At 46.9% G+C, this 21,582-nt stretch overlaps 41 non-coding genes across 41 annotated transcripts; 28 read left to right on the forward strand and 13 right to left on the reverse strand.

Moving 5' to 3' along the window:
* Nucleotides 1-350: 350 nt before the first annotated feature.
* TRNAA-AGC (transfer RNA alanine (anticodon AGC)) lies at nt 351-423 on the forward strand. Its single transcript has one exon. It is a non-coding gene; the product is annotated as a tRNA-Ala (tRNA).
* A 106-nt stretch (nt 424-529) lies between these two features.
* Nucleotides 530-615, forward strand: TRNAY-GUA (transfer RNA tyrosine (anticodon GUA)). The gene is given in 2 exon segments: nt 530-566; nt 580-615. It is a non-coding gene; the product is annotated as a tRNA-Tyr (tRNA).
* Nucleotides 616-1,042: 427 nt separating this feature from the next.
* On the reverse strand, nt 1,043-1,116 carry TRNAN-GUU (transfer RNA asparagine (anticodon GUU)). Its single transcript has one exon. It is a non-coding gene; the product is annotated as a tRNA-Asn (tRNA).
* An 839-nt stretch (nt 1,117-1,955) lies between these two features.
* On the forward strand, nt 1,956-2,028 carry TRNAA-AGC (transfer RNA alanine (anticodon AGC)). The gene has a single exon. It is a non-coding gene; the product is annotated as a tRNA-Ala (tRNA).
* A 106-nt stretch (nt 2,029-2,134) lies between these two features.
* TRNAY-GUA (transfer RNA tyrosine (anticodon GUA)) lies at nt 2,135-2,220 on the forward strand. The gene is given in 2 exon segments: nt 2,135-2,171; nt 2,185-2,220. It is a non-coding gene; the product is annotated as a tRNA-Tyr (tRNA).
* Nucleotides 2,221-2,647: 427 nt separating this feature from the next.
* On the reverse strand, nt 2,648-2,721 carry TRNAN-GUU (transfer RNA asparagine (anticodon GUU)). Its single transcript has one exon. It is a non-coding gene; the product is annotated as a tRNA-Asn (tRNA).
* Nucleotides 2,722-3,554: 833 nt separating this feature from the next.
* Nucleotides 3,555-3,627, forward strand: TRNAA-AGC (transfer RNA alanine (anticodon AGC)). The gene has a single exon. It is a non-coding gene; the product is annotated as a tRNA-Ala (tRNA).
* Nucleotides 3,628-3,733: 106 nt separating this feature from the next.
* TRNAY-GUA (transfer RNA tyrosine (anticodon GUA)) lies at nt 3,734-3,819 on the forward strand. Its single transcript is given in 2 exon segments — nt 3,734-3,770; nt 3,784-3,819. It is a non-coding gene; the product is annotated as a tRNA-Tyr (tRNA).
* Nucleotides 3,820-4,246: 427 nt separating this feature from the next.
* TRNAN-GUU (transfer RNA asparagine (anticodon GUU)) lies at nt 4,247-4,320 on the reverse strand. The gene has a single exon. It is a non-coding gene; the product is annotated as a tRNA-Asn (tRNA).
* Nucleotides 4,321-5,160: 840 nt separating this feature from the next.
* TRNAA-AGC (transfer RNA alanine (anticodon AGC)) lies at nt 5,161-5,233 on the forward strand. The gene has a single exon. It is a non-coding gene; the product is annotated as a tRNA-Ala (tRNA).
* Nucleotides 5,234-5,339: 106 nt separating this feature from the next.
* Nucleotides 5,340-5,425, forward strand: TRNAY-GUA (transfer RNA tyrosine (anticodon GUA)). Its single transcript is given in 2 exon segments — nt 5,340-5,376; nt 5,390-5,425. It is a non-coding gene; the product is annotated as a tRNA-Tyr (tRNA).
* A 427-nt stretch (nt 5,426-5,852) lies between these two features.
* TRNAN-GUU (transfer RNA asparagine (anticodon GUU)) lies at nt 5,853-5,926 on the reverse strand. Its single transcript has one exon. It is a non-coding gene; the product is annotated as a tRNA-Asn (tRNA).
* An 840-nt stretch (nt 5,927-6,766) lies between these two features.
* TRNAA-AGC (transfer RNA alanine (anticodon AGC)) lies at nt 6,767-6,839 on the forward strand. The gene has a single exon. It is a non-coding gene; the product is annotated as a tRNA-Ala (tRNA).
* Nucleotides 6,840-6,945: 106 nt separating this feature from the next.
* On the forward strand, nt 6,946-7,031 carry TRNAY-GUA (transfer RNA tyrosine (anticodon GUA)). The gene is given in 2 exon segments: nt 6,946-6,982; nt 6,996-7,031. It is a non-coding gene; the product is annotated as a tRNA-Tyr (tRNA).
* Nucleotides 7,032-7,458: 427 nt separating this feature from the next.
* Nucleotides 7,459-7,532, reverse strand: TRNAN-GUU (transfer RNA asparagine (anticodon GUU)). Its single transcript has one exon. It is a non-coding gene; the product is annotated as a tRNA-Asn (tRNA).
* Nucleotides 7,533-8,372: 840 nt separating this feature from the next.
* On the forward strand, nt 8,373-8,445 carry TRNAA-AGC (transfer RNA alanine (anticodon AGC)). The gene has a single exon. It is a non-coding gene; the product is annotated as a tRNA-Ala (tRNA).
* Nucleotides 8,446-8,551: 106 nt separating this feature from the next.
* On the forward strand, nt 8,552-8,637 carry TRNAY-GUA (transfer RNA tyrosine (anticodon GUA)). The gene is given in 2 exon segments: nt 8,552-8,588; nt 8,602-8,637. It is a non-coding gene; the product is annotated as a tRNA-Tyr (tRNA).
* Nucleotides 8,638-9,064: 427 nt separating this feature from the next.
* TRNAN-GUU (transfer RNA asparagine (anticodon GUU)) lies at nt 9,065-9,138 on the reverse strand. Its single transcript has one exon. It is a non-coding gene; the product is annotated as a tRNA-Asn (tRNA).
* Nucleotides 9,139-9,969: 831 nt separating this feature from the next.
* On the forward strand, nt 9,970-10,042 carry TRNAA-AGC (transfer RNA alanine (anticodon AGC)). Its single transcript has one exon. It is a non-coding gene; the product is annotated as a tRNA-Ala (tRNA).
* Nucleotides 10,043-10,148: 106 nt separating this feature from the next.
* Nucleotides 10,149-10,234, forward strand: TRNAY-GUA (transfer RNA tyrosine (anticodon GUA)). The gene is given in 2 exon segments: nt 10,149-10,185; nt 10,199-10,234. It is a non-coding gene; the product is annotated as a tRNA-Tyr (tRNA).
* Nucleotides 10,235-10,661: 427 nt separating this feature from the next.
* Nucleotides 10,662-10,735, reverse strand: TRNAN-GUU (transfer RNA asparagine (anticodon GUU)). Its single transcript has one exon. It is a non-coding gene; the product is annotated as a tRNA-Asn (tRNA).
* An 840-nt stretch (nt 10,736-11,575) lies between these two features.
* Nucleotides 11,576-11,648, forward strand: TRNAA-AGC (transfer RNA alanine (anticodon AGC)). The gene has a single exon. It is a non-coding gene; the product is annotated as a tRNA-Ala (tRNA).
* A 106-nt stretch (nt 11,649-11,754) lies between these two features.
* TRNAY-GUA (transfer RNA tyrosine (anticodon GUA)) lies at nt 11,755-11,840 on the forward strand. The gene is given in 2 exon segments: nt 11,755-11,791; nt 11,805-11,840. It is a non-coding gene; the product is annotated as a tRNA-Tyr (tRNA).
* Nucleotides 11,841-12,267: 427 nt separating this feature from the next.
* TRNAN-GUU (transfer RNA asparagine (anticodon GUU)) lies at nt 12,268-12,341 on the reverse strand. Its single transcript has one exon. It is a non-coding gene; the product is annotated as a tRNA-Asn (tRNA).
* An 840-nt stretch (nt 12,342-13,181) lies between these two features.
* On the forward strand, nt 13,182-13,254 carry TRNAA-AGC (transfer RNA alanine (anticodon AGC)). The gene has a single exon. It is a non-coding gene; the product is annotated as a tRNA-Ala (tRNA).
* Nucleotides 13,255-13,360: 106 nt separating this feature from the next.
* Nucleotides 13,361-13,446, forward strand: TRNAY-GUA (transfer RNA tyrosine (anticodon GUA)). Its single transcript is given in 2 exon segments — nt 13,361-13,397; nt 13,411-13,446. It is a non-coding gene; the product is annotated as a tRNA-Tyr (tRNA).
* Nucleotides 13,447-13,873: 427 nt separating this feature from the next.
* Nucleotides 13,874-13,947, reverse strand: TRNAN-GUU (transfer RNA asparagine (anticodon GUU)). Its single transcript has one exon. It is a non-coding gene; the product is annotated as a tRNA-Asn (tRNA).
* Nucleotides 13,948-14,787: 840 nt separating this feature from the next.
* TRNAA-AGC (transfer RNA alanine (anticodon AGC)) lies at nt 14,788-14,860 on the forward strand. Its single transcript has one exon. It is a non-coding gene; the product is annotated as a tRNA-Ala (tRNA).
* A 106-nt stretch (nt 14,861-14,966) lies between these two features.
* Nucleotides 14,967-15,052, forward strand: TRNAY-GUA (transfer RNA tyrosine (anticodon GUA)). The gene is given in 2 exon segments: nt 14,967-15,003; nt 15,017-15,052. It is a non-coding gene; the product is annotated as a tRNA-Tyr (tRNA).
* Nucleotides 15,053-15,479: 427 nt separating this feature from the next.
* TRNAN-GUU (transfer RNA asparagine (anticodon GUU)) lies at nt 15,480-15,553 on the reverse strand. The gene has a single exon. It is a non-coding gene; the product is annotated as a tRNA-Asn (tRNA).
* Nucleotides 15,554-16,393: 840 nt separating this feature from the next.
* TRNAA-AGC (transfer RNA alanine (anticodon AGC)) lies at nt 16,394-16,466 on the forward strand. Its single transcript has one exon. It is a non-coding gene; the product is annotated as a tRNA-Ala (tRNA).
* A 106-nt stretch (nt 16,467-16,572) lies between these two features.
* Nucleotides 16,573-16,658, forward strand: TRNAY-GUA (transfer RNA tyrosine (anticodon GUA)). Its single transcript is given in 2 exon segments — nt 16,573-16,609; nt 16,623-16,658. It is a non-coding gene; the product is annotated as a tRNA-Tyr (tRNA).
* Nucleotides 16,659-17,085: 427 nt separating this feature from the next.
* On the reverse strand, nt 17,086-17,159 carry TRNAN-GUU (transfer RNA asparagine (anticodon GUU)). The gene has a single exon. It is a non-coding gene; the product is annotated as a tRNA-Asn (tRNA).
* An 840-nt stretch (nt 17,160-17,999) lies between these two features.
* TRNAA-AGC (transfer RNA alanine (anticodon AGC)) lies at nt 18,000-18,072 on the forward strand. The gene has a single exon. It is a non-coding gene; the product is annotated as a tRNA-Ala (tRNA).
* Nucleotides 18,073-18,178: 106 nt separating this feature from the next.
* Nucleotides 18,179-18,264, forward strand: TRNAY-GUA (transfer RNA tyrosine (anticodon GUA)). The gene is given in 2 exon segments: nt 18,179-18,215; nt 18,229-18,264. It is a non-coding gene; the product is annotated as a tRNA-Tyr (tRNA).
* A 427-nt stretch (nt 18,265-18,691) lies between these two features.
* TRNAN-GUU (transfer RNA asparagine (anticodon GUU)) lies at nt 18,692-18,765 on the reverse strand. The gene has a single exon. It is a non-coding gene; the product is annotated as a tRNA-Asn (tRNA).
* An 837-nt stretch (nt 18,766-19,602) lies between these two features.
* TRNAA-AGC (transfer RNA alanine (anticodon AGC)) lies at nt 19,603-19,675 on the forward strand. Its single transcript has one exon. It is a non-coding gene; the product is annotated as a tRNA-Ala (tRNA).
* A 106-nt stretch (nt 19,676-19,781) lies between these two features.
* On the forward strand, nt 19,782-19,867 carry TRNAY-GUA (transfer RNA tyrosine (anticodon GUA)). The gene is given in 2 exon segments: nt 19,782-19,818; nt 19,832-19,867. It is a non-coding gene; the product is annotated as a tRNA-Tyr (tRNA).
* A 427-nt stretch (nt 19,868-20,294) lies between these two features.
* On the reverse strand, nt 20,295-20,368 carry TRNAN-GUU (transfer RNA asparagine (anticodon GUU)). Its single transcript has one exon. It is a non-coding gene; the product is annotated as a tRNA-Asn (tRNA).
* Nucleotides 20,369-21,207: 839 nt separating this feature from the next.
* TRNAA-AGC (transfer RNA alanine (anticodon AGC)) lies at nt 21,208-21,280 on the forward strand. The gene has a single exon. It is a non-coding gene; the product is annotated as a tRNA-Ala (tRNA).
* A 106-nt stretch (nt 21,281-21,386) lies between these two features.
* Nucleotides 21,387-21,472, forward strand: TRNAY-GUA (transfer RNA tyrosine (anticodon GUA)). Its single transcript is given in 2 exon segments — nt 21,387-21,423; nt 21,437-21,472. It is a non-coding gene; the product is annotated as a tRNA-Tyr (tRNA).
* The last annotated feature ends 110 nt before the right edge of the window (nt 21,473-21,582 follow it).

Consider the following 21,582-nt stretch of genomic DNA (forward strand, 5'->3'; position numbering starts at 1 on the left):
AGCCAAAAAGACCAATGGCTCTGCATGCGTATTTGCTGCATCGCAACTTTCTTCTCCAAATTATTAAGGCTTTTTTCATGCCTTACCACTCAGTTCTGCACATATGTGCAAAGGGTTTGCTTGGAAGAGGTGTGCATGTATTCATAAGCCCCCCGTCACCCTATAAACTCCTCCGATGATCTTCTACTATGGCAAAATGGTATCCGCACTTAAAAAAAAAAAAAAAAAAAAAAAAAGCGATCTACTTTTCAGAAATCAGTTGCCATGTAACAATGCAACGTCACACCTGACTTTATGTGAAAGCCACCACAGGGTGTGGGAAGAAAGTAAAGGCAAGTCTACCATGCCAGGGGGGATTAGCTCAAGTGGTAGAGCGCTCGCTTAGCATGCGAGAGGTAGCGGGATCGATGCCCGCATTCTCCAAAGCTGATTTTGTTTTTTTCACATGGTAGTAGAGAGTTTCTTTTTACCTCATGCTCAAGGCTCCAACAGCTAAAACTAGGAGGCTTTCAAGCATGAGCAAAACATGCCTTCGATAGCTCAGCTGGTAGAGCGGAGGACTGTAGCAGTAAATCAGCAATCCTTAGGTCGCTGGTTCAATTCCGGCTCGAAGGAATTTTTTGTGAATTCTATCGGATGGTTCATCCTCCTGGTCAACACAGCCCCGGTATGCTCCTTCTGTCCATCTACAACAGGTCTTTTAGAAAGGTTTCCTCCGTTGTACCCGAGGAGGTCAAAACAAAGGCAGAGAGCAACAGAGATTTACTTGTTGGGAGAGCAGCTCAGCTGAAACCAAACATGGAATCTTTTCCACCCATAACATGCGATGCCAGCAAAAGAGACCATGGTTCCTGGGAAAACACGGCTAAGCTCCTTCCCTCTATCGACAAAGAGCTCTTTTAGAAAGGTCTCTTCTGTAGTATCTAGGGAGTTCAAAAGGTAGGTAGCGAGCAAGCAACAGGGCTTTTTATTGGAAGAGCAGATGAAAGCCAACGTGGAATCTTCTTCCCCCGTAGCATGCTACTCAAGCAAAAGTGGCCCACGTCCCTGGGTGGGCTTGAACCACCAACCTTTCGGTTAACAGCCGAACGCGCTAACCGATTGCGCCACAGAGACGCAGATGTCTGGCCTTTCCACGGGAACTCCCAGCCAGGCCAGGCGCAGGTTCCTCAGGGGAACCTTTGAACATAATATGACAAAAAGAAATCAGCAAAAACAAAGAGACAATTGCCGGTGCCCAGTAGAGCTCAAGTTGCCGACAATAAGATCCTGCTGTCGGATTCCATCCCATAGACACCCTCCCTTCTAGTCACTTTTCAAAAGTCAGTCGATAAGTACAATTCTCCTCAAGGTAGCAGCATCCAGCAGCAGAGTGGCGCAGCGGAAGCGTGCTGGGCCCATAACCCAGAGGTCGATGGATCGAAACCATCCTCTGCTATGAGATCATTTTCATAGAAGTCGCCAAATCTCTTCTGTCAACACAAACGCGTTTCTGATCAAAAATATAAACCAAAGGCCCAAATCCCTGCTCATCACATGCTGATGGAAAAAGAAGAATTCCCCACGTCACAGCAATTCCTATAGCCCGGGTGTTTTTCAGCCCCACAGCCAAAAAGACCAATGGCTCTGCATGCGTATTTGCTGCATCGCAACTTTCTTCTCCAAATTATTAAGGCTTTTTTCATGCCTTACCACTCAGTTCTGCACATATGTGCAAAGGGTTTGCTTGGAAGAGGTGTGCATGTATTCATAAGCCCCCCGTCACCCTATAAACTCCTCCGATGATCTTCTACTATGGCAAAATGGTATCCGCACTTAAAAAAAAAAAAAAAAAAAAAAAAGCGATCTACTTTTCAGAAATCAGTTGCCATGTAACAATGCAACGTCACACCTGACTTTATGTGAAAGCCACCACAGGGTGTGGGAAGAAAGTAAAGGCAAGTCTACCATGCCAGGGGGGATTAGCTCAAGTGGTAGAGCGCTCGCTTAGCATGCGAGAGGTAGCGGGATCGATGCCCGCATTCTCCAAAGCTGATTTTGTTTTTTTCACATGGTAGTAGAGAGTTTCTTTTTACCTCATGCTCAAGGCTCCAACAGCTAAAACTAGGAGGCTTTCAAGCATGAGCAAAACATGCCTTCGATAGCTCAGTTGGTAGAGCGGAGGACTGTAGCAGTAAATCAGCAATCCTTAGGTCGCTGGTTCAATTCCGGCTCGAAGGAATTTTTTGTGAATTCTATCGGATGGTTCATCCTCCTGGTCAACACAGCCCCGGTATGCTCCTTCTGTCCATCTACAACAGGTCTTTTAGAAAGGTTTCCTCCGTTGTACCCGAGGAGGTCAAAACAAAGGCAGAGAGCAACAGAGATTTACTTGTTGGGAGAGCAGCTCAGCTGAAACCAAACATGGAATCTTTTCCACCCATAACATGCGATGCCAGCAAAAGAGACCATGGTTCCTGGGAAAACACGGCTAAGCTCCTTCCCTCTATCGACAAAGAGCTCTTTTAGAAAGGTCTCTTCTGTAGTATCTAGGGAGTTCAAAAGGTAGGTAGCGAGCAAGCAACAGGGCTTTTTATTGGAAGAGCAGATGAAAGCCAACGTGGAATCTTCTTCCCCCGTAGCATGCTACTCAAGCAAAAGTGGCCCACGTCCCTGGGTGGGCTTGAACCACCAACCTTTCGGTTAACAGCCGAACGCGCTAACCGATTGCGCCACAGAGACGCAGATGTCTGGCCTTTCCACGGGAACTCCCAGCCAGGCCAGGCGCAGGTTCCTCAGGGGAACCTTTGAACATAATATGACAAAAAGAAATCAGCAAAAACAAAGAGACAATTGCCGGTGCTCAGTAGAGCTCAAGTTGCCGACAATAAGATCCTGCTGTCGGATTCCATCCCATAGACACCCTCCCTTCTAGTCACTTTTCAAAAGTCAGTCGATAAGTACAATTCTCCTCAAGGTAGCAGCATCCAGCAGCAGAGTGGCGCAGCGGAAGCGTGCTGGGCCCATAACCCAGAGGTCGATGGATCGAAACCATCCTCTGCTATGAGATCATTTTCATAGAAGTCGCCAAATCTCTTCTGTCAACACAAACGCGTTTCTGATCAAAAATATAAACCAAAGGCCCAAATCCCTGCTCATCACATGCTGATGGAAAAAGAAGAATTCCCCACGTCACAGCATTTCCTATAGCCCGGGTGTTTTTCAGCCCCACAGCCAAAAAGACCAATGGCTCTGCATGCGTATTTGCTGCATCGCAACTTTCTTCTCCAAATTATTAAGGCTTTTTTCATGCCTTACCACTCAGTTCTGCACATATGTGCAAAGGGTTTGCTTGGAAGAGGTGTGCATGTATTCATAAGCCCCCCGTCACCCTATAAATTCCTCCGATGATCTTCTACTATGGCAAAATGGTATCCGCACTTAAAAAAAAAAAAAAAAAAGCGATCTACTTTTCAGAAATCAGTTGCCATGTAACAATGCAACGTCACACCTGACTTTATGTGAAAGCCACCACAGGGTGTGGGAAGAAAGTAAAGGCAAGTCTACCATGCCAGGGGGGATTAGCTCAAGTGGTAGAGCGCTCGCTTAGCATGCGAGAGGTAGCGGGATCGATGCCCGCATTCTCCAAAGCTGATTTTGTTTTTTTCACATGGTAGTAGAGAGTTTCTTTTTACCTCATGCTCAAGGCTCCAACAGCTAAAACTAGGAGGCTTTCAAGCATGAGCAAAACATGCCTTCGATAGCTCAGTTGGTAGAGCGGAGGACTGTAGCAGTAAATCAGCAATCCTTAGGTCGCTGGTTCAATTCCGGCTCGAAGGAATTTTTTGTGAATTCTATCGGATGGTTCATCCTCCTGGTCAACACAGCCCCGGTATGCTCCTTCTGTCCATCTACAACAGGTCTTTTAGAAAGGTTTCCTCCGTTGTACCCGAGGAGGTCAAAACAAAGGCAGAGAGCAACAGAGATTTACTTGTTGGGAGAGCAGCTCAGCTGAAACCAAACATGGAATCTTTTCCACCCATAACATGCGATGCCAGCAAAAGAGACCATGGTTCCTGGGAAAACACGGCTAAGCTCCTTCCCTCTATCGACAAAGAGCTCTTTTAGAAAGGTCTCTTCTGTAGTATCTAGGGAGTTCAAAAGGTAGGTAGCGAGCAAGCAACAGGGCTTTTTATTGGAAGAGCAGATGAAAGCCAACGTGGAATCTTCTTCCCCCGTAGCATGCTACTCAAGCAAAAGTGGCCCACGTCCCTGGGTGGGCTTGAACCACCAACCTTTCGGTTAACAGCCGAACGCGCTAACCGATTGCGCCACAGAGACGCAGATGTCTGGCCTTTCCACGGGAACTCCCAGCCAGGCCAGGCGCAGGTTCCTCAGGGGAACCTTTGAACATAATATGACAAAAAGAAATCAGCAAAAACAAAGAGACAATTGCCGGTGCTCAGTAGAGCTCAAGTTGCCGACAATAAGATCCTGCTGTCGGATTCCATCCCATAGACACCCTCCCTTCTAGTCACTTTTCAAAAGTCAGTCGATAAGTACAATTCTCCTCAAGGTAGCAGCATCCAGCAGCAGAGTGGCGCAGCGGAAGCGTGCTGGGCCCATAACCCAGAGGTCGATGGATCGAAACCATCCTCTGCTATGAGATCATTTTCATAGAAGTCGCCAAATCTCTTCTGTCAACACAAACGCGTTTCTGATCAAAAATATAAACCAAAGGCCCAAATCCCTGCTCATCACATGCTGATGGAAAAAGAAGAATTCCCCACGTCACAGCATTTCCTATAGCCCGGGTGTTTTTCAGCCCCACAGCCAAAAAGACCAATGGCTCTGCATGCGTATTTGCTGCATCGCAACTTTCTTCTCCAAATTATTAAGGCTTTTTTCATGCCTTACCACTCAGTTCTGCACATATGTGCAAAGGGTTTGCTTGGAAGAGGTGTGCATGTATTCATAAGCCCCCCGTCACCCTATAAATTCCTCCGATGATCTTCTACTATGGCAAAATGGTATCCGCACTTAAAAAAAAAAAAAAAAAAAAAAAAAGCGATCTACTTTTCAGAAATCAGTTGCCATGTAACAATGCAACGTCACACCTGACTTTATGTGAAAGCCACCACAGGGTGTGGGAAGAAAGTAAAGGCAAGTCTACCATGCCAGGGGGGATTAGCTCAAGTGGTAGAGCGCTCGCTTAGCATGCGAGAGGTAGCGGGATCGATGCCCGCATTCTCCAAAGCTGATTTTGTTTTTTTCACATGGTAGTAGAGAGTTTCTTTTTACCTCATGCTCAAGGCTCCAACAGCTAAAACTAGGAGGCTTTCAAGCATGAGCAAAACATGCCTTTGATAGCTCAGCTGGTAGAGCGGAGGACTGTAGCAGTAAATCAGCAATCCTTAGGTCGCTGGTTCAATTCCGGCTCGAAGGAATTTTTTGTGAATTCTATCGGATGGTTCATCCTCCTGGTCAACACAGCCCCGGTATGCTCCTTCTGTCCATCTACAACAGGTCTTTTAGAAAGGTTTCCTCCGTTGTACCCGAGGAGGTCAAAACAAAGGCAGAGAGCAACAGAGATTTACTTGTTGGGAGAGCAGCTCAGCTGAAACCCAACATGGAATCTTTTCCACCCATAACATGCGATGCCAGCAAAAGAGACCATGGTTCCTGGGAAAACACGGCTAAGCTCCTTCCCTCTATCGACAAAGAGCTCTTTTAGAAAGGTCTCTTCTGTAGTATCTAGGGAGTTCAAAAGGTAGGTAGCGAGCAAGCAACAGGGCTTTTTATTGGAAGAGCAGATGAAAGCCAACGTGGAATCTTCTTCCCCCGTAGCATGCTACTCAAGCAAAAGTGGCCCACGTCCCTGGGTGGGCTTGAACCACCAACCTTTCGGTTAACAGCCGAACGCGCTAACCGATTGCGCCACAGAGACGCAGATGTCTGGCCTTTCCACGGGAACTCCCAGCCAGGCCAGGCGCAGGTTCCTCAGGGGAACCTTTGAACATAATATGACAAAAAGAAATCAGCAAAAACAAAGAGACAATTGCCGGTGCTCAGTAGAGCTCAAGTTGCCGACAATAAGATCCTGCTGTCGGATTCCATCCCATAGACACCCTCCCTTCTAGTCACTTTTCAAAAGTCAGTCGATAAGTACAATTCTCCTCAAGGTAGCAGCATCCAGCAGCAGAGTGGCGCAGCGGAAGCGTGCTGGGCCCATAACCCAGAGGTCGATGGATCGAAACCATCCTCTGCTATGAGATCATTTTCATAGAAGTCGCCAAATCTCTTCTGTCAACACAAACGCGTTTCTGATCAAAAATATAAACCAAAGGCCCAAATCCCTGCTCATCACATGCTGATGGAAAAAGAAGAATTCCCCACGTCACAGCATTTCCTATAGCCCGGGTGTTTTTCAGCCCCACAGCCAAAAAGACCAATGGCTCTGCATGCGTATTTGCTGCATCGCAACTTTCTTCTCCAAATTATTAAGGCTTTTTTCATGCCTTACCACTCAGTTCTGCACATATGTGCAAAGGGTTTGCTTGGAAGAGGTGTGCATGTATTCATAAGCCCCCCGTCACCCTATAAACTCCTCCGATGATCTTCTACTATGGCAAAATGGTATCCGCACTTAAAAAAAAAAAAAAAAAAAAAAAAAGCGATCTACTTTTCAGAAATCAGTTGCCATGTAACAATGCAACGTCACACCTGACTTTATGTGAAAGCCACCACAGGGTGTGGGAAGAAAGTAAAGGCAAGTCTACCATGCCAGGGGGGATTAGCTCAAGTGGTAGAGCGCTCGCTTAGCATGCGAGAGGTAGCGGGATCGATGCCCGCATTCTCCAAAGCTGATTTTGTTTTTTTCACATGGTAGTAGAGAGTTTCTTTTTACCTCATGCTCAAGGCTCCAACAGCTAAAACTAGGAGGCTTTCAAGCATGAGCAAAACATGCCTTCGATAGCTCAGTTGGTAGAGCGGAGGACTGTAGCAGTAAATCAGCAATCCTTAGGTCGCTGGTTCAATTCCGGCTCGAAGGAATTTTTTGTGAATTCTATCGGATGGTTCATCCTCCTGGTCAACACAGCCCCGGTATGCTCCTTCTGTCCATCTACAACAGGTCTTTTAGAAAGGTTTCCTCCGTTGTACCCGAGGAGGTCAAAACAAAGGCAGAGAGCAACAGAGATTTACTTGTTGGGAGAGCAGCTCAGCTGAAACCAAACATGGAATCTTTTCCACCCATAACATGCGATGCCAGCAAAAGAGACCATGGTTCCTGGGAAAACACGGCTAAGCTCCTTCCCTCTATCGACAAAGAGCTCTTTTAGAAAGGTCTCTTCTGTAGTATCTAGGGAGTTCAAAAGGTAGGTAGCGAGCAAGCAACAGGGCTTTTTATTGGAAGAGCAGATGAAAGCCAACGTGGAATCTTCTTCCCCCGTAGCATGCTACTCAAGCAAAAGTGGCCCACGTCCCTGGGTGGGCTTGAACCACCAACCTTTCGGTTAACAGCCGAACGCGCTAACCGATTGCGCCACAGAGACGCAGATGTCTGGCCTTTCCACGGGAACTCCCAGCCAGGCCAGGCGCAGGTTCCTCAGGGGAACCTTTGAACATAATATGACAAAAAGAAATCAGCAAAAACAAAGAGACAATTGCCGGTGCTCAGTAGAGCTCAAGTTGCCGACAATAAGATCCTGCTGTCGGATTCCATCCCATAGACACCCTCCCTTCTAGTCACTTTTCAAAAGTCAGTCGATAAGTACAATTCTCCTCAAGGTAGCAGCATCCAGCAGCAGAGTGGCGCAGCGGAAGCGTGCTGGGCCCATAACCCAGAGGTCGATGGATCGAAACCATCCTCTGCTATGAGATCATTTTCATAGAAGTCGCCAAATCTCTTCTGTCAACACAAACGCGTTTCTGATCAAAAATATAAACCAAAGGCCCAAATCCCTGCTCATCACATGCTGATGGAAAAAGAAGAATTCCCCACGTCACAGCATTTCCTATAGCCCGGGTGTTTTTCAGCCCCACAGCCAAAAAGACCAATGGCTCTGCATGCGTATTTGCTGCATCGCAACTTTCTTCTCCAAATTATTAAGGCTTTTTTCATGCCTTACCACTCAGTTCTGCACATATGTGCAAAGGGTTTGCTTGGAAGAGGTGTGCATGTATTCATAAGCCCCCCGTCACCCTATAAACTCCTCCGATGATCTTCTACTATGGCAAAATGGTATCCGCACTTAAAAAAAAAAAAAAAAAAAAAAAAAGCGATCTACTTTTCAGAAATCAGTTGCCATGTAACAATGCAACGTCACACCTGACTTTATGTGAAAGCCACCACAGGGTGTGGGAAGAAAGTAAAGGCAAGTCTACCATGCCAGGGGGGATTAGCTCAAGTGGTAGAGCGCTCGCTTAGCATGCGAGAGGTAGCGGGATCGATGCCCGCATTCTCCAAAGCTGATTTTGTTTTTTTCACATGGTAGTAGAGAGTTTCTTTTTACCTCATGCTCAAGGCTCCAACAGCTAAAACTAGGAGGCTTTCAAGCATGAGCAAAACATGCCTTCGATAGCTCAGTTGGTAGAGCGGAGGACTGTAGCAGTAAATCAGCAATCCTTAGGTCGCTGGTTCAATTCCGGCTCGAAGGAATTTTTTGTGAATTCTATCGGATGGTTCATCCTCCTGGTCAACACAGCCCCGGTATGCTCCTTCTGTCCATCTACAACAGGTCTTTTAGAAAGGTTTCCTCCGTTGTACCCGAGGAGGTCAAAACAAAGGCAGAGAGCAACAGAGATTTACTTGTTGGGAGAGCAGCTCAGCTGAAACCAAACATGGAATCTTTTCCACCCATAACATGCGATGCCAGCAAAAGAGACCATGGTTCCTGGGAAAACACGGCTAAGCTCCTTCCCTCTATCGACAAAGAGCTCTTTTAGAAAGGTCTCTTCTGTAGTATCTAGGGAGTTCAAAAGGTAGGTAGCGAGCAAGCAACAGGGCTTTTTATTGGAAGAGCAGATGAAAGCCAACGTGGAATCTTCTTCCCCCGTAGCATGCTACTCAAGCAAAAGTGGCCCACGTCCCTGGGTGGGCTTGAACCACCAACCTTTCGGTTAACAGCCGAACGCGCTAACCGATTGCGCCACAGAGACGCAGATGTCTGGCCTTTCCACGGGAACTCCCAGCCAGGCCAGGCGCAGGTTCCTCAGGGGAACCTTTGAACATAATATGACAAAAAGAAATCAGCAAAAACAAAGAGACAATTGCCGGTGCTCAGTAGAGCTCAAGTTGCCGACAATAAGATCCTGCTGTCGGATTCCATCCCATAGACACCCTCCCTTCTAGTCACTTTTCAAAAGTCAGTCGATAAGTACAATTCTCCTCAAGGTAGCAGCATCCAGCAGCAGAGTGGCGCAGCGGAAGCGTGCTGGGCCCATAACCCAGAGGTCGATGGATCGAAACCATCCTCTGCTATGAGATCATTTTCATAGAAGTCGCCAAATCTCTTCTGTCAACACAAACGCGTTTCTGATCAAAAATATAAACCAAAGGCCCAAATCCCTGCTCATCACATGCTGATGGAAAAAGAAGAATTCCCCACGTCACAGCATTTCCTATAGCCCGGGTGTTTTTCAGCCCCACAGCCAAAAAGACCAATGGCTCTGCATGCGTATTTGCTGCATCGCAACTTTCTTCTCCAAATTATTAAGGCTTTTTTCATGCCTTACCACTCAGTTCTGCACATATGTGCAAAGGGTTTGCTTGGAAGAGGTGTGCATGTATTCATAAGCCCCCCGTCACCCTATAAATTCCTCCGATGATCTTCTACTATGGCAAAATGGTATCCGCACTTAAAAAAAAAAAAAAAAAAGCGATCTACTTTTAGAAATCAGTTGCCATGTAACAATGCAACGTCACACCTGACTTTATGTGAAAGCCACCACAGGGTGTGGGAAGAAAGTAAAGGCAAGTCTACCATGCCAGGGGGATTAGCTCAAGTGGTAGAGCGCTCGCTTAGCATGCGAGAGGTAGCGGGATCGATGCCCGCATTCTCCAAAGCTGATTTTGTTTTTTTCACATGGTAGTCGAGAGTTTCTTTTTACCTCATGCTCAAGGCTCCAACAGCTAAAACTAGGAGGCTTTCAAGCATGAGCAAAACATGCCTTCGATAGCTCAGCTGGTAGAGCGGAGGACTGTAGCAGTAAATCAGCAATCCTTAGGTCGCTGGTTCAATTCCGGCTCGAAGGAATTTTTTGTGAATTCTATCGGATGGTTCATCCTCCTGGTCAACACAGCCCCGGTATGCTCCTTCTGTCCATCTACAACAGGTCTTTTAGAAAGGTTTCCTCCGTTGTACCCGAGGAGGTCAAAACAAAGGCAGAGAGCAACAGAGATTTACTTGTTGGGAGAGCAGCTCAGCTGAAACCCAACATGGAATCTTTTCCACCCATAACATGCGATGCCAGCAAAAGAGACCATGGTTCCTGGGAAAACACGGCTAAGCTCCTTCCCTCTATCGACAAAGAGCTCTTTTAGAAAGGTCTCTTCTGTAGTATCTAGGGAGTTCAAAAGGTAGGTAGCGAGCAAGCAACAGGGCTTTTTATTGGAAGAGCAGATGAAAGCCAACGTGGAATCTTCTTCCCCCGTAGCATGCTACTCAAGCAAAAGTGGCCCACGTCCCTGGGTGGGCTTGAACCACCAACCTTTCGGTTAACAGCCGAACGCGCTAACCGATTGCGCCACAGAGACGCAGATGTCTGGCCTTTCCACGGGAACTCCCAGCCAGGCCAGGCGCAGGTTCCTCAGGGGAACCTTTGAACATAATATGACAAAAAGAAATCAGCAAAAACAAAGAGACAATTGCCGGTGCTCAGTAGAGCTCAAGTTGCCGACAATAAGATCCTGCTGTCGGATTCCATCCCATAGACACCCTCCCTTCTAGTCACTTTTCAAAAGTCAGTCGATAAGTACAATTCTCCTCAAGGTAGCAGCATCCAGCAGCAGAGTGGCGCAGCGGAAGCGTGCTGGGCCCATAACCCAGAGGTCGATGGATCGAAACCATCCTCTGCTATGAGATCATTTTCATAGAAGTCGCCAAATCTCTTCTGTCAACACAAACGCGTTTCTGATCAAAAATATAAACCAAAGGCCCAAATCCCTGCTCATCACATGCTGATGGAAAAAGAAGAATTCCCCACGTCACAGCATTTCCTATAGCCCGGGTGTTTTTCAGCCCCACAGCCAAAAAGACCAATGGCTCTGCATGCGTATTTGCTGCATCGCAACTTTCTTCTCCAAATTATTAAGGCTTTTTTCATGCCTTACCACTCAGTTCTGCACATATGTGCAAAGGGTTTGCTTGGAAGAGGTGTGCATGTATTCATAAGCCCCCCGTCACCCTATAAACTCCTCCGATGATCTTCTACTATGGCAAAATGGTATCCGCACTTAAAAAAAAAAAAAAAAAAAAAAAAAGCGATCTACTTTTCAGAAATCAGTTGCCATGTAACAATGCAACGTCACACCTGACTTTATGTGAAAGCCACCACAGGGTGTGGGAAGAAAGTAAAGGCAAGTCTACCATGCCAGGGGGGATTAGCTCAAGTGGTAGAGCGCTCGCTTAGCATGCGAGAGGTAGCGGGATCGATGCCCGCATTCTCCAAAGCTGATTTTGTTTTTTTCACATGGTAGTAGAGAGTTTCTTTTTACCTCATGCTCAAGGCTCCAACAGCTAAAACTAGGAGGCTTTCAAGCATGAGCAAAACATGCCTTCGATAGCTCAGTTGGTAGAGCGGAGGACTGTAGCAGTAAATCAGCAATCCTTAGGTCGCTGGTTCAATTCCGGCTCGAAGGAATTTTTTGTGAATTCTATCGGATGGTTCATCCTCCTGGTCAACACAGCCCCGGTATGCTCCTTCTGTCCATCTACAACAGGTCTTTTAGAAAGGTTTCCTCCGTTGTACCCGAGGAGGTCAAAACAAAGGCAGAGAGCAACAGAGATTTACTTGTTGGGAGAGCAGCTCAGCTGAAACCAAACATGGAATCTTTTCCACCCATAACATGCGATGCCAGCAAAAGAGACCATGGTTCCTGGGAAAACACGGCTAAGCTCCTTCCCTCTATCGACAAAGAGCTCTTTTAGAAAGGTCTCTTCTGTAGTATCTAGGGAGTTCAAAAGGTAGGTAGCGAGCAAGCAACAGGGCTTTTTATTGGAAGAGCAGATGAAAGCCAACGTGGAATCTTCTTCCCCCGTAGCATGCTACTCAAGCAAAAGTGGCCCACGTCCCTGGGTGGGCTTGAACCACCAACCTTTCGGTTAACAGCCGAACGCGCTAACCGATTGCGCCACAGAGACGCAGATGTCTGGCCTTTCCACGGGAACTCCCAGCCAGGCCAGGCGCAGGTTCCTCAGGGGAACCTTTGAACATAATATGACAAAAAGAAATCAGCAAAAACAAAGAGACAATTGCCGGTGCTCAGTAGAGCTCAAGTTGCCGACAATAAGATCCTGCTGTCGGATTCCATCCCATAGACACCCTCCCTTCTAGTCACTTTTCAAAAGTCAGTCGATAAGTACAATTCTCCTCAAGGTAGCAGCATCCAGCAGCAGAGTGGCGCAGCGGAAGCGTGCTGGGCCCATAACCCAGAGGTCGATGGATCGAAACCATCCTCTGCTATGAGATCATTTTCATAGAAGTCGCCAAATCTCTTCTGTCAACACAAACGCGTTTCTGATCAAAAATATAAACCAAAGGCCCAAATCCCTGCTCATCACATGCTGATGGAAAAAGAAGAATTCCCCACGTCACAGCATTTCCTATAGCCCGGGTGTTTTTCAGCCCCACAGCCAAAAAGACCAATGGCTCTGCATGCGTATTTGCTGCGTCGCAACTTTCTTCTCCAAATTATTAAGGCTTTTTTCATGCCTTACCACTCAGTTCTGCACATATGTGCAAAGGGTTTGCTTGGAAGAGGTGTGCATGTATTCATAAGCCCCCCGTCACCCTATAAACTCCTCCGATGATCTTCTACTATGGCAAAATGGTATCCGCACTTAAAAAAAAAAAAAAAAAAAAAAAAAGCGATCTACTTTTCAGAAATCAGTTGCCATGTAACAATGCAACGTCACACCTGACTTTATGTGAAAGCCACCACAGGGTGTGGGAAGAAAGTAAAGGCAAGTCTACCATGCCAGGGGGGATTAGCTCAAGTGGTAGAGCGCTCGCTTAGCATGCGAGAGGTAGCGGGATCGATGCCCGCATTCTCCAAAGCTGATTTTGTTTTTTTCACATGGTAGTAGAGAGTTTCTTTTTACCTCATGCTCAAGGCTCCAACAGCTAAAACTAGGAGGCTTTCAAGCATGAGCAAAACATGCCTTCGATAGCTCAGCTGGTAGAGCGGAGGACTGTAGCAGTAAATCAGCAATCCTTAGGTCGCTGGTTCAATTCCGGCTCGAAGGAATTTTTTGTGAATTCTATCGGATGGTTCATCCTCCTGGTCAACACAGCCCCGGTATGCTCCTTCTGTCCATCTACAACAGGTCTTTTAGAAAGGTTTCCTCCGTTGTACCCGAGGAGGTCAAAACAAAGGCAGAGAGCAACAGAGATTTACTTGTTGGGAGAGCAGCTCAGCTGAAACCCAACATGGAATCTTTTCCACCCATAACATGCGATGCCAGCAAAAGAGACCATGGTTCCTGGGAAAACACGGCTAAGCTCCTTCCCTCTATCGACAAAGAGCTCTTTTAGAAAGGTCTCTTCTGTAGTATCTAGGGAGTTCAAAAGGTAGGTAGCGAGCAAGCAACAGGGCTTTTTATTGGAAGAGCAGATGAAAGCCAACGTGGAATCTTCTTCCCCCGTAGCATGCTACTCAAGCAAAAGTGGCCCACGTCCCTGGGTGGGCTTGAACCACCAACCTTTCGGTTAACAGCCGAACGCGCTAACCGATTGCGCCACAGAGACGCAGATGTCTGGCCTTTCCACGGGAACTCCCAGCCAGGCCAGGCGCAGGTTCCTCAGGGGAACCTTTGAACATAATATGACAAAAAGAAATCAGCAAAAACAAAGAGACAATTGCCGGTGCTCAGTAGAGCTCAAGTTGCCGACAATAAGATCCTGCTGTCGGATTCCATCCCATAGACACCCTCCCTTCTAGTCACTTTTCAAAAGTCAGTCGATAAGTACAATTCTCCTCAAGGTAGCAGCATCCAGCAGCAGAGTGGCGCAGCGGAAGCGTGCTGGGCCCATAACCCAGAGGTCGATGGATCGAAACCATCCTCTGCTATGAGATCATTTTCATAGAAGTCGCCAAATCTCTTCTGTCAACACAAACGCGTTTCTGATCAAAAATATAAACCAAAGGCCCAAATCCCTGCTCATCACATGCTGATGGAAAAAGAAGAATTCCCCACGTCACAGCATTTCCTATAGCCCGGGTGTTTTTCAGCCCCACAGCCAAAAAGACCAATGGCTCTGCATGCGTATTTGCTGCATCGCAACTTTCTTCTCCAAATTATTAAGGCTTTTTTCATGCCTTACCACTCAGTTCTGCACATATGTGCAAAGGGTTTGCTTGGAAGAGGTGTGCATGTATTCATAAGCCCCCCGTCACCCTATAAACTCCTCCGATGATCTTCTACTATGGCAAAATGGTATCCGCACTTAAAAAAAAAAAAAAAAAAAAAAAAAGCGATCTACTTTTCAGAAATCAGTTGCCATGTAACAATGCAACGTCACACCTGACTTTATGTGAAAGCCACCACAGGGTGTGGGAAGAAAGTAAAGGCAAGTCTACCATGCCAGGGGGGATTAGCTCAAGTGGTAGAGCGCTCGCTTAGCATGCGAGAGGTAGCGGGATCGATGCCCGCATTCTCCAAAGCTGATTTTGTTTTTTTCACATGGTAGTAGAGAGTTTCTTTTTACCTCATGCTCAAGGCTCCAACAGCTAAAACTAGGAGGCTTTCAAGCATGAGCAAAACATGCCTTCGATAGCTCAGTTGGTAGAGCGGAGGACTGTAGCAGTAAATCAGCAATCCTTAGGTCGCTGGTTCAATTCCGGCTCGAAGGAATTTTTTGTGAATTCTATCGGATGGTTCATCCTCCTGGTCAACACAGCCCCGGTATGCTCCTTCTGTCCATCTACAACAGGTCTTTTAGAAAGGTTTCCTCCGTTGTACCCGAGGAGGTCAAAACAAAGGCAGAGAGCAACAGAGATTTACTTGTTGGGAGAGCAGCTCAGCTGAAACCAAACATGGAATCTTTTCCACCCATAACATGCGATGCCAGCAAAAGAGACCATGGTTCCTGGGAAAACACGGCTAAGCTCCTTCCCTCTATCGACAAAGAGCTCTTTTAGAAAGGTCTCTTCTGTAGTATCTAGGGAGTTCAAAAGGTAGGTAGCGAGCAAGCAACAGGGCTTTTTATTGGAAGAGCAGATGAAAGCCAACGTGGAATCTTCTTCCCCCGTAGCATGCTACTCAAGCAAAAGTGGCCCACGTCCCTGGGTGGGCTTGAACCACCAACCTTTCGGTTAACAGCCGAACGCGCTAACCGATTGCGCCACAGAGACGCAGATGTCTGGCCTTTCCACGGGAACTCCCAGCCAGGCCAGGCGCAGGTTCCTCAGGGGAACCTTTGAACATAATATGACAAAAAGAAATCAGCAAAAACAAAGAGACAATTGCCGGTGCTCAGTAGAGCTCAAGTTGCCGACAATAAGATCCTGCTGTCGGATTCCATCCCATAGACACCCTCCCTTCTAGTCACTTTTCAAAAGTCAGTCGATAAGTACAATTCTCCTCAAGGTAGCAGCATCCAGCAGCAGAGTGGCGCAGCGGAAGCGTGCTGGGCCCATAACCCAGAGGTCGATGGATCGAAACCATCCTCTGCTATGAGATCATTTTCATAGAAGTCGCCAAATCTCTTCTGTCAACACAAACGCGTTTCTGATCAAAAATATAAACCAAAGGCCCAAATCCCTGCTCATCACATGCTGATGGAAAAAGAAGAATTCCCCACGTCACAGCATTTCCTATAGCCCGGGTGTTTTTCAGCCCCACAGCCAAAAAGACCAATGGCTCTGCATGCGTATTTGCTGCATCGCAACTTTCTTCTCCAAATTATTAAGGCTTTTTTCATGCCTTACCACTCAGTTCTGCACATATGTGCAAAGGGTTTGCTTGGAAGAGGTGTGCATGTATTCATAAGCCCCCCGTCACCCTATAAACTCCTCCGATGATCTTCTACTATGGCAAAATGGTATCCGCACTTAAAAAAAAAAAAAAAAAAAAAAAAAGCGATCTACTTTTCAGAAATCAGTTGCCATGTAACAATGCAACGTCACACCTGACTTTATGTGAAAGCCACCACAGGGTGTGGGAAGAAAGTAAAGGCAAGTCTACCATGCCAGGGGGGATTAGCTCAAGTGGTAGAGCGCTCGCTTAGCATGCGAGAGGTAGCGGGATCGATGCCCGCATTCTCCAAAGCTGATTTTGTTTTTTTCACATGGTAGTAGAGAGTTTCTTTTTACCTCATGCTCAAGGCTCCAACAGCTAAAACTAGGAGGCTTTCAAGCATGAGCAAAACATGCCTTCGATAGCTCAGCTGGTAGAGCGGAGGACTGTAGCAGTAAATCAGCAATCCTTAGGTCGCTGGTTCAATTCCGGCTCGAAGGAATTTTTTGTGAATTCTATCGGATGGTTCATCCTCCTGGTCAACACAGCCCCGGTATGCTCCTTCTGTCCATCTACAACAGGTCTTTTAGAAAGGTTTCCTCCGTTGTACCCGAGGAGGTCAAAACAAAGGCAGAGAGCAACAGAGATTTACTTGTTGGGAGAGCAGCTCAGCTGAAACCCAACATGGAATCTTTTCCACCCATAACATGCGATGCCAGCAAAAGAGACCATGGTTCCTGGGAAAACACGGCTAAGCTCCTTCCCTCTATCGACAAAGAGCTCTTTTAGAAAGGTCTCTTCTGTAGTATCTAGGGAGTTCAAAAGGTAGGTAGCGAGCAAGCAACAGGGCTTTTTATTGGAAGAGCAGATGAAAGCCAACGTGGAATCTTCTTCCCCCGTAGCATGCTACTCAAGCAAAAGTGACCCACGTCCCTGGGTGGGCTTGAACCACCAACCTTTCGGTTAACAGCCGAACGCGCTAACCGATTGCGCCACAGAGACGCAGATGTCTGGCCTTTCCACGGGAACTCCCAGCCAGGCCAGGCGCAGGTTCCTCAGGGGAACCTTTGAACATAATATGACAAAAAGAAATCAGCAAAAACAAAGAGACAATTGCCGGTGCTCAGTAGAGCTCAAGTTGCCGACAATAAGATCCTGCTGTCGGATTCCATCCCATAGACACCCTCCCTTCTAGTCACTTTTCAAAAGTCAGTCGATAAGTACAATTCTCCTCAAGGTAGCAGCATCCAGCAGCAGAGTGGCGCAGCGGAAGCGTGCTGGGCCCATAACCCAGAGGTCGATGGATCGAAACCATCCTCTGCTATGAGATCATTTTCATAGAAGTCGCCAAATCTCTTCTGTCAACACAAACGCGTTTCTGATCAAAAATATAAACCAAAGGCCCAAATCCCTGCTCATCACATGCTGATGGAAAAAGAAGAATTCCCCACGTCACAGCATTTCCTATAGCCCGGGTGTTTTTCAGCCCCACAGCCAAAAAGACCAATGGCTCTGCATGCGTATTTGCTGCATCGCAACTTTCTTCTCCAAATTATTAAGGCTTTTTTCATGCCTTACCACTCAGTTCTGCACATATGTGCAAAGGGTTTGCTTGGAAGAGGTGTGCATGTATTCATAAGCCCCCCGTCACCCTATAAACTCCTCCGATGATCTTCTACTATGGCAAAATGGTATCCGCACTTAAAAAAAAAAAAAAAAAAAAAAAAAGCGATCTACTTTTCAGAAATCAGTTGCCATGTAACAATGCAACGTCACACCTGACTTTATGTGAAAGCCACCACAGGGTGTGGGAAGAAAGTAAAGGCAAGTCTACCATGCCAGGGGGGATTAGCTCAAGTGGTAGAGCGCTCGCTTAGCATGCGAGAGGTAGCGGGATCGATGCCCGCATTCTCCAAAGCTGATTTTGTTTTTTTCACATGGTAGTAGAGAGTTTCTTTTTACCTCATGCTCAAGGCTCCAACAGCTAAAACTAGGAGGCTTTCAAGCATGAGCAAAACATGCCTTCGATAGCTCAGTTGGTAGAGCGGAGGACTGTAGCAGTAAATCAGCAATCCTTAGGTCGCTGGTTCAATTCCGGCTCGAAGGAATTTTTTGTGAATTCTATCGGATGGTTCATCCTCCTGGTCAACACAGCCCCGGTATGCTCCTTCTGTCCATCTACAACAGGTCTTTTAGAAAGGTTTCCTCCGTTGTACCCGAGGAGGTCAAAACAAAGGCAGAGAGCAACAGAGATTTACTTGTTGGGAGAGCAGCTCAGCTGAAACCAAACATGGAATCTTTTCCACCCATAACATGCGATGCCAGCAAAAGAGACCATGGTTCCTGGGAAAACACGGCTAAGCTCCTTCCCTCTATCGACAAAGAGCTCTTTTAGAAAGGTCTCTTCTGTAGTATCTAGGGAGTTCAAAAGGTAGGTAGCGAGCAAGCAACAGGGCTTTTTATTGGAAGAGCAGATGAAAGCCAACGTGGAATCTTCTTCCCCCGTAGCATGCTACTCAAGCAAAAGTGGCCCACGTCCCTGGGTGGGCTTGAACCACCAACCTTTCGGTTAACAGCCGAACGCGCTAACCGATTGCGCCACAGAGACGCAGATGTCTGGCCTTTCCACGGGAACTCCCAGCCAGGCCAGGCGCAGGTTCCTCAGGGGAACCTTTGAACATAATATGACAAAAAGAAATCAGCAAAAACAAAGAGACAATTGCCGGTGCTCAGTAGAGCTCAAGTTGCCGACAATAAGATCCTGCTGTCGGATTCCATCCCATAGACACCCTCCCTTCTAGTCACTTTTCAAAAGTCAGTCGATAAGTACAATTCTCCTCAAGGTAGCAGCATCCAGCAGCAGAGTGGCGCAGCGGAAGCGTGCTGGGCCCATAACCCAGAGGTCGATGGATCGAAACCATCCTCTGCTATGAGATCATTTTCATAGAAGTCGCCAAATCTCTTCTGTCAACACAAACGCGTTTCTGATCAAAAATATAAACCAAAGGCCCAAATCCCTGCTCATCACATGCTGATGGAAAAAGAAGAATTCCCCACGTCACAGCATTTCCTATAGCCCGGGTGTTTTTCAGCCCCACAGCCAAAAAGACCAATGGCTCTGCATGCGTATTTGCTGCATCGCAACTTTCTTCTCCAAATTATTAAGGCTTTTTTCATGCCTTACCACTCAGTTCTGCACATATGTGCAAAGGGTTTGCTTGGAAGAGGTGTGCATGTATTCATAAGCCCCCCGTCACCCTATAAATTCCTCCGATGATCTTCTACTATGGCAAAATGGTATCCGCACTTAAAAAAAAAAAAGAAAAAAAAAGCGATCTACTTTTCAGAAATCAGTTGCCATGTAACAATGCAACGTCACACCTGACTTTATGTGAAAGCCACCACAGGGTGTGGGAAGAAAGTAAAGGCAAGTCTACCATGCCAGGGGGGATTAGCTCAAGTGGTAGAGCGCTCGCTTAGCATGCGAGAGGTAGCGGGATCGATGCCCGCATTCTCCAAAGCTGATTTTGTTTTTTTCACATGGTAGTAGAGAGTTTCTTTTTACCTCATGCTCAAGGCTCCAACAGCTAAAACTAGGAGGCTTTCAAGCATGAGCAAAACATGCCTTCGATAGCTCAGTTGGTAGAGCGGAGGACTGTAGCAGTAAATCAGCAATCCTTAGGTCGCTGGTTCAATTCCGGCTCGAAGGAATTTTTTGTGAATTCTATCGGATGGTTCATCCTCCTGGTCAACACAGCCCCGGTATGCTCCTTCTGTCCATCTACAACAGGTCTTTTAGAAAGGTTTCCTCCGTTGTACCCGAGGAGGTCAAAACAAAGGCAGAGAGCAACAGAGATTTACTTGTTGGGAGAGCAGCTCAGCTGAAACCCAACATGGAATCTTTTCCACCCATAACATGCGATGCCAGCAAAAGAGACCATGGTTCCTGGGAAAACACGGCTAAGCTCCTTCCCTCTATCGACAAAGAGCTCTTTTAGAAAGGTCTCTTCTGTAGTATCTAGGGAGTTCAAAAGGTAGGTAGCGAGCAAGCAACAGGGCTTTTTATTGGAAGAGCAGATGAAAGCCAACGTGGAATCTTCTTCCCCCGTAGCATGCTACTCAAGCAAAAGTGGCCCACGTCCCTGGGTGGGCTTGAACCACCAACCTTTCGGTTAACAGCCGAACGCGCTAACCGATTGCGCCACAGAGACGCAGATGTCTGGCCTTTCCACGGGAACTCCCAGCCAGGCCAGGCGCAGGTTCCTCAGGGGAACCTTTGAACATAATATGACAAAAAGAAATCAGCAAAAACAAAGAGACAATTGCCGGTGCTCAGTAGAGCTCAAGTTGCCGACAATAAGATCCTGCTGTCGGATTCCATCCCATAGACACCCTCCCTTCTAGTCACTTTTCAAAAGTCAGTCGATAAGTACAATTCTCCTCAAGGTAGCAGCATCCAGCAGCAGAGTGGCGCAGCGGAAGCGTGCTGGGCCCATAACCCAGAGGTCGATGGATCGAAACCATCCTCTGCTATGAGATCATTTTCATAGAAGTCGCCAAATCTCTTCTGTCAACACAAACGCGTTTCTGATCAAAAATATAAACCAAAGGCCCAAATCCCTGCTCATCACATGCTGATGGAAAAAGAAGAATTCCCCACGTCACAGCATTTCCTATAGCCCGGGTGTTTTTCAGCCCCACAGCCAAAAAGACCAATGGCTCTGCATGCGTATTTGCTGCATCGCAACTTTCTTCTCCAAATTATTAAGGCTTTTTTCATGCCTTACCACTCAGTTCTGCACATATGTGCAAAGGGTTTGCTTGGAAGAGGTGTGCATGTATTCATAAGCCCCCCGTCACCCTATAAATTCCTCCGATGATCTTCTACTATGGCAAAATGGTATCCGCACTTAAAAAAAAAAAAAAAAAAAAAAAAGCGATCTACTTTTCAGAAATCAGTTGCCATGTAACAATGCAACGTCACACCTGACTTTATGTGAAAGCCACCACAGGGTGTGGGGAGAAAGTAAAGGCAAGTCTACCATGCCAGGGGGGATTAGCTCAAGTGGTAGAGCGCTCGCTTAGCATGCGAGAGGTAGCGGGATCGATGCCCGCATTCTCCAAAGCTGATTTTGTTTTTTTCACATGGTAGTCGAGAGTTTCTTTTTACCTCATGCTCAAGGCTCCAACAGCTAAAACTAGGAGGCTTTCAAGCATGAGCAAAACATGCCTTTGATAGCTCAGCTGGTAGAGCGGAGGACTGTAGCAGTAAATCAGCAATCCTTAGGTCGCTGGTTCAATTCCGGCTCGAAGGAATTTTTTGTGAATTCTATCGGATGGTTCATCCTCCTGGTCAACACAGCCCCGGTATGCTCCTTCTGTCCATCTACAACAGGTCTTTTAGAAAGGTTTCCTCCGTTGTACC

Source organism: Anomaloglossus baeobatrachus, unplaced genomic scaffold, assembly GCF_048569485.1.
Source record: "Anomaloglossus baeobatrachus isolate aAnoBae1 unplaced genomic scaffold, aAnoBae1.hap1 Scaffold_384, whole genome shotgun sequence".
In the NCBI taxonomy this organism is placed as follows: domain Eukaryota; kingdom Metazoa; phylum Chordata; class Amphibia; order Anura; family Aromobatidae; genus Anomaloglossus; species Anomaloglossus baeobatrachus.